Genomic DNA, 12,994 nt, shown 5'->3' with positions numbered 1-12,994 from the left:
ATGTGTTTGTTTAGTTTAAATGTTTTACGATGTTTTTGTGTTGGGACTTTGGTGCCTTTAGTGCATGAAGCATTTGCTTAAGTTTGTAAGCATGTTATTTAAGTTGAATGAAATGTTTGAACCGTATCGATCGTCGACTTTCCGATCAATGAATGCTTATAATTTTTGTTTCTTGAGTTAACAATTTTGGCTGATGTTTGCCTAATGAAATGCCAATGGTATGACATGATTCGATAGGATTAGGGTGAACCCACTTGTTAGCGTTTGTGACCATCGATGCATTTCAACTTAGCTTGTTGCGGACTCATGATATGTATGTCGTACAATTGTGTAATTTTCAAACTTTGCGCATAAGTGGCATAGTTGTTAAATTTCTAGTATATGGAAAAAATACACATTTTTCATTGATTGAATATTTTGATCCTACACTTCTTGTTGTGTTTTGCATGCTAAGTCCAAGAACTTGCTCGGTGTCCCTTGAAGATTGCATTGTTCAGTTTTTGACAAATAGATGAGTAATGGCAATTAGGATTACAAATTTCAATAAACCACTTAAAAAGCCTACCCTTTAACTCCTAGATAATACAAACTTGAGCTTAAGACCTTTCTTATTTTTAAACCATATTTTCACACATTTTACCTTTCAAAATTTACCTCTTTAAACACCCTAATTGACTTGATTGACTTTGATGTTTGAAAAACACTTGAATCTAGTTTGATGAAAAGAAAAAAATTTGAACAAATTGCCTAAATAACAAAAGAAAAAGAAAGAAACAATAAAAAAAATTAGAAAAGAAAGTAAAAAAAGAGGAAAAAAATTGTGTTGGACCAATGGAACTTTGACACATCATCAAGGAGCCTATAAAAGACTTGCTCTAACCCATATGTGTGGTTAGAACAATTATTGCAAAAACTCAAAGCTCTCAACAACTCAAAGATCTCAAATTTATTTGTGCATCAATTCTTTATATTGTTTGCTTGTTGTTCTAGTTAGTTAGAGCATTTATTGTTTTCATTGTGTGTTCTTGATTAGGCTTGAAAAATCAAGTGTAAGTTAGATTTTAGCTTTGAAAAAACTCAACCTTTGTAAGTTAGAGATTAGCTTTGGAAAATCTCAAGTTGGTGTTTAGCTATAAAGCACTAAGTTTTAAGTTAGCTTAGAAAACTTCTTGTGAATCTCATTTAGTGGATTCTAAATCTCAATCCTTGATTGAGTAGTGGAGTAGGATCGATTTGTGATCCGAACCACTCTAAATCTCTTGTATCAATCCTCTATCCCTTAAACTCTTATTAAATTCTTATTTCCACTTTAAAGAATTTTTAACTTCTGATTCACATTCAAAAACCACGGTTCGTCATACCCCATAGGGTCTTTCAAATTGAAAGTCACAAAGGAATAAATAGAGGCATGAAAAAAAAATGATCACATCATAGAAAAGTTCCAAGCTAGATCAAGTTAGTATGTATTGTAACTTGGTTATCAAGTCAATTATTTAACCACATTTTACCTTCTCTTTACCTACCCTAACCCTTAGCCCCATTACAACCCCAAATCAAGTCCATATGATAGTTGTCGAAAACCAAACTAAGTAGGGGAGTCCGGACTATGAGCAAGCCTATAGTGACTTTACATGTGTTCTTGTGCACCTTGAACTTTTGAGCGAGTGAAACCTAGAGAGGATTGTGCCATTGCTTGAAACTTAAGAACTATGCTATGTTTTGCCAAAGTTAGCTTATGACCAATTTGTTTACATGTTCCACATATGGTAGAAACCTCACGATGTGATTTGTTTCACTAATGTACATTCGTGATTGTAGTCTTAATGTCATCCGATCATGTCATTGTAATTGAATTCATCATTTGTCTGCATCACATTTAGTTGTCGGTTCTTGAAACAATTGTCTGAGTATTCATTGGTTGGAATGCGATGCTTGATACATGTTCAAGTATGAGTTCATTAGTTAGCATGTGCTCTTAGGTAAGATTTATTTATTTCTTGAGGACAAGAAAGGGATTAGTGTGAGGAGGTTTGATAGGAGTAAAATACTCCTATATATTGAGTTGTTTTCCGCATGCTTTGGCTATGTTTCACCATGCTTTTCTAGTATTTTGTATACCTAATAGCATGTGTGAGTGTTTCAGGGATATTGGAGCATTGCGGAGTGTATTGGCAGGAAAAGAAGGAAGAATCGACGAGTCGGAGAAAGGGAGAAGTCTTGAAGCAAAGAGACGCTGAAATCACATTTGAGAATTTGACCTCGCTGCACTATTTGACAATTTTGGATTAGTTAGAGGCTCCTAACGAGTTTGTGTTCTTAATAAGACATACAATAGACATCCTAAACTTTCCAGGGGTTCAAGAACCAACTCATTTGGATGTTTCTATATCGAGTTATGAAGTTTTGCAGTTAATGAATGTGCAGCAGAAAATCAGCAAGAGCTTGATCTAGCTCTCCCTTAAGAACAAGGGCTCGATCGAGCCCTAGGCATAAAAATGAGCATTTCGTTCTCGGATAAGGAGCTCGATCGAGCCCTTTATTTAATCAAAAGGGCCCGATCGAGCCCTAGTGTAAAATGGGGCTGAGAACTCAAATGAAACAAGATGGAGGCCCACTTCCACATTAAGTCAAACAAAACTTGTGCATGGCTGTTTTTATTTCTTCTTTTGTATTGCCTATATAAGACATCTTATCATTTTAGGTTAAAACATATACTCTACAATAATTATTCTATTAGTTTTAGTCGTCAGTTTTAGTTAGGAGTAGAATAATTCTAGGGTTTTGTGCCTCCATCTTTTCCAACATTGTTGTGGTGTTGGAGCTTTACTTATTAATAAGAACAAGATTTATCTTTAAATGTAAGTGCTTAATTTGAATCTTATTCTTCTAAGTAAGTGTTTCTTATCTTTTATTTCTCTTTTTTTAGTAGTTACTGTATTGTTTAGCATGATTGGCTAAACCCCCATGTTTGGGGTTGATATGAACTCTTAAATGTTGCTTTGAATGGATTTGTATGTATGGCTTGAATAACATGTTTTAATCATTATCCTTAATACTTGTTTTAGATTGATCTCCTAAAGCATGATTAGTGTTTGTTTAATTTATTTAGAGATGGTTAAATGGATACACATATTTGATTAGAAGTCTAAGTCATAACACCGTGAGAGCGGGTTAAAGAATAGGTAGCCGTTTAGTTGGATTAATCATTGCTTGTTCTTTAATTGATTATATTTAGTATCACGAGAATGAGTTAAGTTTAATTGGTTGCTCGATAGGTGGTTTTATTGTTCTTTGAGGCTCGAGAGAGCGGGAACGATGCTTTAGGAACAACTCGGTTCTTGTTGAATCCCATGATGTTCATTTCTATTTTTTGCAATGTTAATTACTTAATATCGACCCTCAAACTCTTTAATCTTATTGTTATATCTGTCTTACCTTATTGTTGTTAATTGCAAGTTTAGTTTTTAGTTGTTCTTGTTTTGTTGGTTATAATTTGGTTGCATTTTAGTTGTTTAATTGTTTACAATTCCTCTACCTTTTTATGCTAAACGAATTGAGACTTAGAATCGATTCATTCTCATCAAATCCATTGTCCTCGTGGGTTCGACAACCCGGACTTATAGTCTACTCTATTACAAGTTGGCATTAGCGCGTGAACGTTTTTACCAACAGTAGGTTACCACGTACTTGACAGGGGTACGATTCCATCTGGGTGATAGTCGACCGTATGACAAAGTCGGTTCATTTCCTTCTGATCAAGGTTTCGTATCCTGCTTTGCAGTTGGCTCAGTTATACTTCGATAGGATTGTCAGTTTGTACGGTGTACCAGTTTTGATTGTTTCAAACAAGAGTTCAAATTTCGAGGTTTTGTAAAGCGTTACAGGAATATTTGAGTTCTCGGTTGGATTTTAGTACAGCTTTTCATCCTCTTACTGACGGTCATTCCGAGAGGACTATTTAGACGTTAGAGGATATGCTGAGGATGTGTATTCTTGATTTTCAGGGTAGCTGGAATACTCATTTTCTGTTCATTGTGTTTTCCAACAACAACAGTTTCCATGCTACCATTGAGATGGCACCTTATGAGGATTTGTACGGACGCAAGTGTTGATCTCCTATTTGTTGAGAAGAGGTTGACGAGCGTAAGTTGTCTGGTGCTGAGATGATTCAGGTTACCTCAGAGAAGGTACCCTTGATCAAGCGTAGGTTGGAGAATGCTTTTAGTCGGCACAAGAGTTACGCTTATCCTAAGCATAAGGACATTGAGTTTCAGATTTGTGATTTTATGTTCCTTTGAGTTTCGCCTATGAAAGGCGTAGTTCGTTTTGGTGTTAAGGGGAACTTAGCACCAAGATATATTGGGCCGTATGAGATTATCAAGCGGATTGGAGCCGTGGCATATAAGTTGGCCTTGCCGCCAGATATATCGTTGGTTCACCCAGTGTTTCACATTTCCATATTGAGGAAGTGTATTTATGATCCTTCTCACGCGATTACCGCAGAGTAACGAGATTGACCATGCGTTGTCATACGAGGAGCAGCCTGTTGAGATTATTGATACGCAGGTGCATAAATTGCGGAACAAGGAGATTCTGATGGTCAAAGTCCTTTGGCGAAATCATTCTATTGAGAGTGCACTTAGGAGACCGAGTCTGAAATGCGGAATCGCTATCCTTTTTTTTCATTGAGATATGATAGTTTTTCGTTATGTGATTTTATGTTTATTAAATGTGTTCTGTGTTATTTATGTGCTATCTGTTTTATTCTGTTAAATTCGAGGACAAATTTTTATTAAGTTGAGGAGAATGTAATATCCCGTAGTTGTTTTTTTGGCATTTTCCGTGGAGCTTTCGGCAATTAATTATGTCGTTCGTTGATTCGTTCGTGGTTCGATTCGTGTTCGTTTTGTGTTGAGTAGGTTTGGCCAATGAATTAATTGAATTCATGCAAAGCCAAGAAAAGCCCATTCAATTCATTGGCCCATGAATTTCCAAGCCCATGCAATCTTCATGCTTGCCCAACATTAGCAACATGCTTCATTTGGAAAATGCAGCAACAATGTTTGCTATGACAATTTTCCTTCTTATTTCCTTAGTATTTAAAACCATTTTTAACCCTAATCTTTTTCTATTATTTTCCTCAACCCTAGCCGTCTCTTTTTAGACCTCAAAGACAACCAGAAATTATATGTTCATCTTCCTCTTGATTGGTTTCGGTAAGAGTAAACCCCTTTTCATTTCTTATTCATCCAATAACGCTATTATCGTCTAATAGCTCGTTCTCGTTTGTTTTAGCATCGAATCGGGATCTGTTTCGTCGCTACTCCAGATCTTACAGTTCTCATAAATCCTAAGGCATTAAATTTGAATTCGGTACATAATTATCTCTGTTATAATCGTCGCACGATTCACCGTTTTTTAATGTTCTTGGTTGCATTGCTTATGATTATTTCTGCCGTTTGTTTATTCATTCTCCTCTGCATTTTACTACTTGTTTGCGACATCATGATCGAGTTTTAATGTCGATTTTTGGTTTCGATTTGTAGCATCGGTTCATTCTTTCATTCGTTTTTGGCTGCCGTTTCTACGTCGAATGTTGTTGCCATTTTATTGCAACTTAAACCTCATATTATTTGTTGTTGATGATTCTTAATATGGACAAGGATCATTACTTAAGTTTTCTTGTTGGATTGGGTTTTATTTTTGGTGAGTTTGACAGGTATGAACATTCATACTTGTGACTTAATTTCAATTAATTAACCATAATGAGATGGTTGTGCATTATTGAAATCTGAATGTATATGGTGACTGCCACTTCATCATTGGTTTGTTTATTTTTTTCTTGGTTTGATTTCGTATTGGTGAGTGAAATCAAATGGGTTTTAACTGTTTCTATTGGGTTATATCAAGTAGTTTTTTATGGTGCTGTTAATATGTTTAATAGGAATCTTTGACTAGTTTAATTATCAATTTAAAACCGAACTTTTAATATCGTTTTGTAGTTATCTTGATAACTTATAGCATTTTTTTTTCTGAAAATAACATTCCATTAAATATAAGTAGATTGTTTTTGATATTTTTTCAATTTGAAAACGATGCTTATATTATAATCTTTTAATCTGATAATTACTCGGGTAATTATCCTTTTTGAGCATGATGGCTTGGTGTCCCAATTCGGCTAAATTACAATTTAGCTTTTAAATTATTTTTCATAACTTATTTTAATTAAGTAGTCTGTCGGTAACTGTTGATTACTTGTGTTTTAAGCTATTGAGTTTCATTTTAAATTATGAATTATTATTTTATTAAGGTTTAAGTACTTAAAAAAACCCCATCTTCTAACATTTTTTCGTTTATACCCTGACCTAGAAAAAAGTTCAATTGTATCCTTTTTTGATTTTTCATTCTCGTCTCTATCCTAAAGAGCTAATTTGACCTCTTTTCATTTGGAAAAATATTCAAAATAATCCTTTATATTTAGTCTATATTCTAATTAAACATTAATATTATTAATCATTTATAATGTTTTCATCCTTTAATTAATTTAATTGTCAAAAATTTAAATTTTGGGGTAAAGACGAAAACGAAAAATCAAAAAAAGTGTACAAATGGACTTTTTTCTAGTTGATGGTATAAACGAAAAAATGTTACAAGGTGGGGTTTTTTTTAAGTAATTAGGCCTTTTATTAAAGGTATTATTCTGGAATTATAAACTGTGGTTTATTTTTTTTATAAATTGATTGGGCCGGGTTAGACTTAGATCGCCCGACATGTGAGGTTAGATTGGTAGTTATCGGTAACTTGGCTAACCTACTATTTGAATAATAGTTTCTAAAACGGATTTTAAAACGGGAACTCAATAGATTTATTTGTTTGTGACTTATAGTGATATTTGTTTAGACTCATCGACTTTCGTGCTTCTGAGGCGAACCAGGATTAGGTTGCTTGCCAGTTATTACGGGGATAACAAGCTATGAGTTTATATTTACTATTTACAGCTTTATTAAGTAAACTGTATATTTTGTATATAAATTGTATAAATAGCTTTCGAACTATTTTACAACGTAATGGATTTGAATTGGAACGGGCTACTCGATGGGCATCATTGGGACTGTGAGCGTACCGGTATTGAGCATATGGTATTGAGGTAGGTTAGAGATACGTCTCGCCTTAGTCAGGGTGCCGGTGGAAGATACGTCTCCTGGGACTCACTTGTTTATTAAGTGACATTCGGGGATCAGTTATGGAGATACGTCTCACCGACACGACAAATGGATTTAGAATTGTGGCTTAGGGTTTCGATGATTATCCATTATGAATAAATGTTTTATAAATGTTTTAAAGGTTTATAAATTAATAAATGTAAATTGTTATATGAACTCATCTCAGTATATCTGACCCCGTTGTTTTCCCAAATTTTTCAGGATTATGATTTGAGCGTTTGGTTGATCTCCGTTTCTTCATTCTTCGGAGGTTCTTTTTATTTTCAGAATAAATGGTCAAACTGTTTTAAACTTTTAGACCGCATTAGTAGTAGTAGTACTAGATGTCTTTTGATTTAGACTTATGTTATTGGTTTAAACTTATACTTCGTTGGATTGGTCCAACTGTTATTTATTGCTATTGGTATGTTTATATTGTTTATGGCATTTATACCTATTGCCATACTATTGGAGTTATGTTTGAGACTGTAATATCCCGTAAAATTTTGAATTTATTTCGTTATTTTCCGACGTGGTTCCGGATGTGTTTTGAGGGGTATTTGAAGTTTCGTAGATTTTCGTGGTTCGATTCGTTTTGGTTCGGTTTTAAAAAAAAAAAAAATTCTTCTTGGTTTGTGGTTCAACCGTAGTGGTTGAACCACTTCTGGTTAACTCAGGTCTCAATCGAGACCTGAGGAATTAAAATTGTTCTCGTTCGAGAATCCAAGGATTCTCGAACGAGAATCCATTTGCAGGCCTGGTCTCGTTCGAGACCAGGCCCTTTCTCGAACGGGATCAGGCCATATAGGGCCATTCCCGTTCGTGAATCATACCAGCTTTTGGACCCCTTCGCCCAGCCCACTTCCGACCTATTTTCGACCTACTTCCTCTCGTTATATCAGCTCGACTTCTAAACAGAAAATCTTCACCACTCATCACTGAAACCCTAGCCGTTTTCCTCTTGTCATTTCGCTGAGTATCGAAGCTGTTATCACCTTCCAAAGATCGCTGTTCGGTAAGTTTTCTGATTCTTTTGATTTCCAGATTTTGCTTATGAACGACATTACGTAATTTGGTTCGTTCTCTTTCGTTTCTAGATCGAAATTGATTCCGCTTGATCTCAGACGCTCTAGACTCAATTCCCTACGTCTCCCTATCTCAGTTTCGCTGAACGGTACGCCGTCGATCTCGTTCTAATCAATCCCGTTTCATCGTGTTTATACGCAAATGTGTTCTCTGTTTTGCTTTAATGTTTCTGCCGAACCATCCCTTCCTCTTTTCGTTTTGGTTTGCTTGTCTTTGATTATGGATCCCTTGACATGGTTAGTAGTTAATAGATTAAGCTTTTAGATTGAGATGTTTCATCATTTTGGTTCTCGGATCGTTCTTGCCGGATCTTCTATGTTGCTACCACCGTTCCTTTCGTTTGCTGAGGCTGTTACTTATGATGAGTAGAGATCTTGGTTAGGTATTATATTTAAATACAAGCTTGGTTGGGTTTGGCTTTAGGTTTTGTCATTTGATTTTTATGGTTAAACTTTGATGATTTTGGTTGTATGATTCACGGCACTGTGCATGAAATTCTAGGATTTGGTTGATCTTTTAAAGAAGATGATGAGGTGTTCATTGTTGGTTGATAGACTTGATGTTTATTAGGACTAAAGGTTATTTTAATCACTAGGTTATTTCCCTTTAATACAAATGATCCCTTAAGTTAATTTCAATCTTTGAGAAATGGATTTCGATTTGAATTATAAATAAATATCGTAAACGCTAGAAGTTTATAATTTAGCTAATATAATCATTCGGATAATTATTTCTGTTTTCGAAATACCATTAGACGAGATTTGGCTAAATTACAATTTAGCCCCTAAACTTATTCTACAATCTTATTAAATGGATTTTTGACTAGTAACTTTATATTTGGTTTTTATTATAGAGAAAAGCAATTAATTTGATTTCGGATATCAAATTGGCTAAAGTACAATTTAGTCCCTAATTGGCAAAAGTACAATTTAGTCCTTATTTGGCAAAAGTACGATTTAGTCCCTAAACTTTTATTAACTTAAAATGATTAAGTTTTTGATTTGTAACTCGGGTTACTTAGAATTGAAGTTATTGAGTTCCGCTTTTAAAATGGATTATTATTTTGTTAAATTGTTTTATAAATATAAACTTGGGTTTATATTTGATAATTGTTTTGAGTCGGGTTAGACTTGGGTCACTCGACAAGTGAGGTTAGCTTGGTAGATTATGATAACTCGGCTAACCCACTATTTGGAAATTATTTATTATTTAAAGTTATTAAATAATATCTATAAATTGGATTTTAAGCGGGAACTCAATAGACTTGTTTTAATTGGGCTTTATTACCTATTGGTTATATTTGTGTGTGCTTTGGATTGTTTATTCCGACATGTTATATGTGCTAGTCCTATGTGGTGTCTAGTACTCTTTAGAGTTAGGGTCTGATTTTAATAATTATTTTATTTGTCTAGACTCGTCTACTGTTCGTGCTTCTGAGGCGAACCAGAGTTAGTTGCTTGCCGGTATTTCACGCGGATTAGCAAGCAGTGAGTTTATATTTACTATTTACCGCTTTATTAAGTAAATTGTTATTTTAATATTAAATATATATATACTGTATGTATATTTCGAACTGTTTTATAATATGGCTCTTAGTTGGAACGTGCTACCTAATGGGCATCATTAGGACTACGTGCGCACCGGTATTGATCTGGGTAAGGTATATATGGAAATGTGGTAACTCGGTGTGAGCATAGCTCTCGGGACCAGGTAGAGTAACTCGGTGTAGCTCAGCTCTCGGGACTCTGGTATAAGTGTGGTCAGTGGTAACTCGGTGTAGCTCAGCTCTCGGGACCAGACCTATTGGATTATGATTATTATTTAGAATTGTGGATTAGGGTTCCAACTATTATCTATAATATCGTTATTAAATGTTTTAAACGTTTTAAAGGTTTTCCACTTAATAAATGTAAATAGTGGTATGAACTCATCTCAGTATATCTGACCCCGTTGTTTTCCCAATTTTTCCCAGGGTTATGATCTGAGAGAGTCTGGTGATCTCCGCATTTACTTTTCCTCGGAGGTTCCATTTATTTTGATAAACTGTCAAACTATTTTATTCTTAGACCGCAGTAGTTGACTAGACGTCTTTATTATTGTTGTAGTTGTTTGTCGGATTCATCTGACTAGTTATATTGCTCTGGCATGTTATGTAGTTATTCGGATTATTTATGTTATGCCTATTTTTAGACTCGGAATTGGATAAGCATGTTATATTATCTGTTGAATATTATATCTGCTAGATTTAGGCTGAAGTCTCGGTTGCCCCCGAGCATTGGTTTTCTGCAGGTTTATGTATTTATGTGTTAAATGATAGGCTAGCTACGGGTTTCGGTACTACATTACCCATACCCTAGCGCCTGTTGCGATTCATGAAAATGGGTCGTGACAAACTTGGTATCAGAGCTTTCGTTTCAAACCAAGGCCATTGCTTGCTATGTGTTTACTCTGTTAAGTATGGTTGTGTCTTAGGAACTACTGCGGATATAGGATTCTGTCATGTCTTTAAAAACCGTCATCTTTTGATTTTAAAATATTCTGCCTACACCAATAGGATTGCGTCGAGTCAGTCATTATTTGTTGATTTGATGCTGTTAATTGTTAATGCTATTTCACTTGGGTGAGTATTTTGTTGCTGTTGATTTCTCGGGAAATCCTAATTATTAACTGTTTTGTTTCATATTTGGGTATGAATTATGTGTTATTTATATTGCTTTGTTCAATTCTTAGGATATGGACAATGTTGTTCGTACTCGTGCTCGTGCTGCGGCAGAGCAAGAAGCTGTGGCTGATGATGCGATTTCCATGGAAGTCGATCAGAACGTACCACCAGTTCAGGCTAATGCTGGACGTGGTCGAGGTGGAGGTGCTGGCAGAGGTAGAGGTGCTGGTAGAGGCAGAGGAGCTGGTGCTGGTAGAGGTGGAGCTAGAGGACGCGGTGCAGCAGGTGTTCAGGCACCGAATGTGCAGCAGGCACCAGAGGTGCAACAAGCACCAAATATGCAAGCGTTCGACTTCACTACTTTCTTGGCTGGCGTTGTCGAAATGCAGAACAATCAGGCTCTACTGCAGAATCAGTGTAATATACTGGGTCAGTTAGCGCAGCAACAGCAACCTCAGGCTGGTGTTGTAGCTGGTGTTGGTGGACTTGCTGGTGTCGGTCATATTCCGACGGACAGAGAGTTGGTGATGATCTACTTGAAGTTGAATCCGACTTCTTTTGATGGTACTGGTGATGCTCTTGACTTTTTGGAGGAATTTGAGTACAACAGTCAGAGGATTCAAGCGTCTGATCGTCAATCAGTGATGCTTGTGGAGATGTCGCTTAAGGGTCCAGCTAAGGACTGGTATCGTGATAACATCAGGCCAGTTATGGATACTTTGCCTTGGGCTGATTTTGTGATCAGGTTCAGAGGTTACTATCTACCTTTCTCTGTTACTGAGAGTTTCAGAGAAAAGCTGCTAAATTTGAAGAAGGGGGATAGATCAGTGACAGACTACACTACTGAGTTTGTACGTTTGGGGCGGTTTGCTACAGATCTTCAGGGTGATCAAGAGCGAGTGAACGACCGCTATATTAGGGGTTTAGGCTCGGAGTTTCTCCCTTTGCTGATAGGGACAAACATGGAGTTTGCCCGGTTAGTGGATAGTGCGCGGCGGATGGAGAATTCGATGGTTCAGTTTGGGACGATCTCTAACCCTTTCCAGAATCAGAAGGGAAAGAGTGACATTCCTAGTGGGGGGCAGCAGGCCCCAGTGCAGCATGGTAGTGGGAACTACTACAGTGGCTCTTCTCAGGCCAACAGGGGGAGTCGACGGACTCACAACAAAGGGAGGCATAGTGCCAGGAGTGCTCCGTACAGTTCTAGTAGCAGTGGGAGTAACCGTGGTTCAGGACGCGGGTACAGTGGTGGATCGAACATTCCGTTCTGCCAGAATTGCAGACGTAGGCATTATGGTCAGTGCCAGTTAGCTCCTGGAGGTTGTTTCACTTGTGGCCAGCCGGGTCATTTCTCCAGGGAGTGTCCGACATCTGGGCAGCAGATGTCTAACTCCAGTGTGGCGCAGTCATCTTATCAGCAGCAGAGACCTGCGTTTACACAGTCTGTAGGGTACTCTCAACCTGCAGCATCTTTTGGTGGCCAGCGGGGCCGTGGTTCTGGTGGTAGAGGTTTTGGTGGCCGTGGTAACGGCGGAAGAGGTTCCAACGGTTATGGTACTGGACAGAGTTCGCAGCAGCAGCCGCAGGGTCAGGCCAGAGTGTTCGCACTTACTCCTCAGGATGCGCGTGCATCAAACGCTGTGGTGCAAGGTACCATCCCGATTTCTTTTACTGATGCTTTGGTATTATTTGATGCGGGTGCGACCCATTCGTTTGTTTCTACTTGTTTTGCTGGGAAATTGGGTAGAGCACCATCTGTTTTGAGTGAACCTCTAGCTGTGTCTACACCTATGTCTGAAGGTGTAGTAGTGGACGTCGTCTATCCTTCTTGTCCTGTGGTTATTCAGGGTAGAGAATTATGTGCTGATTTGATTGTACTTGACGTTCTTTCTTTTGATGTTATCTTGGGGATGGACTGGTTGTCACGCCATTATGCTTCTATTGACTGTCGAGGGAAGTCAGTCGAGTTCAGGATTCCAGGTGATCTACCTTTTTCCTTTCAGGGAGAAAAGGCGGAGACACCCAAGAATCTGATTTCCGCCAT

Source organism: Mercurialis annua, linkage group LG7 (genome assembly GCF_937616625.2).
Source record: "Mercurialis annua linkage group LG7, ddMerAnnu1.2, whole genome shotgun sequence".
Lineage (NCBI taxonomy): Eukaryota > Viridiplantae > Streptophyta > Magnoliopsida > Malpighiales > Euphorbiaceae > Mercurialis > Mercurialis annua.
Note: the sequence above shows the minus strand (reverse complement) of the source record.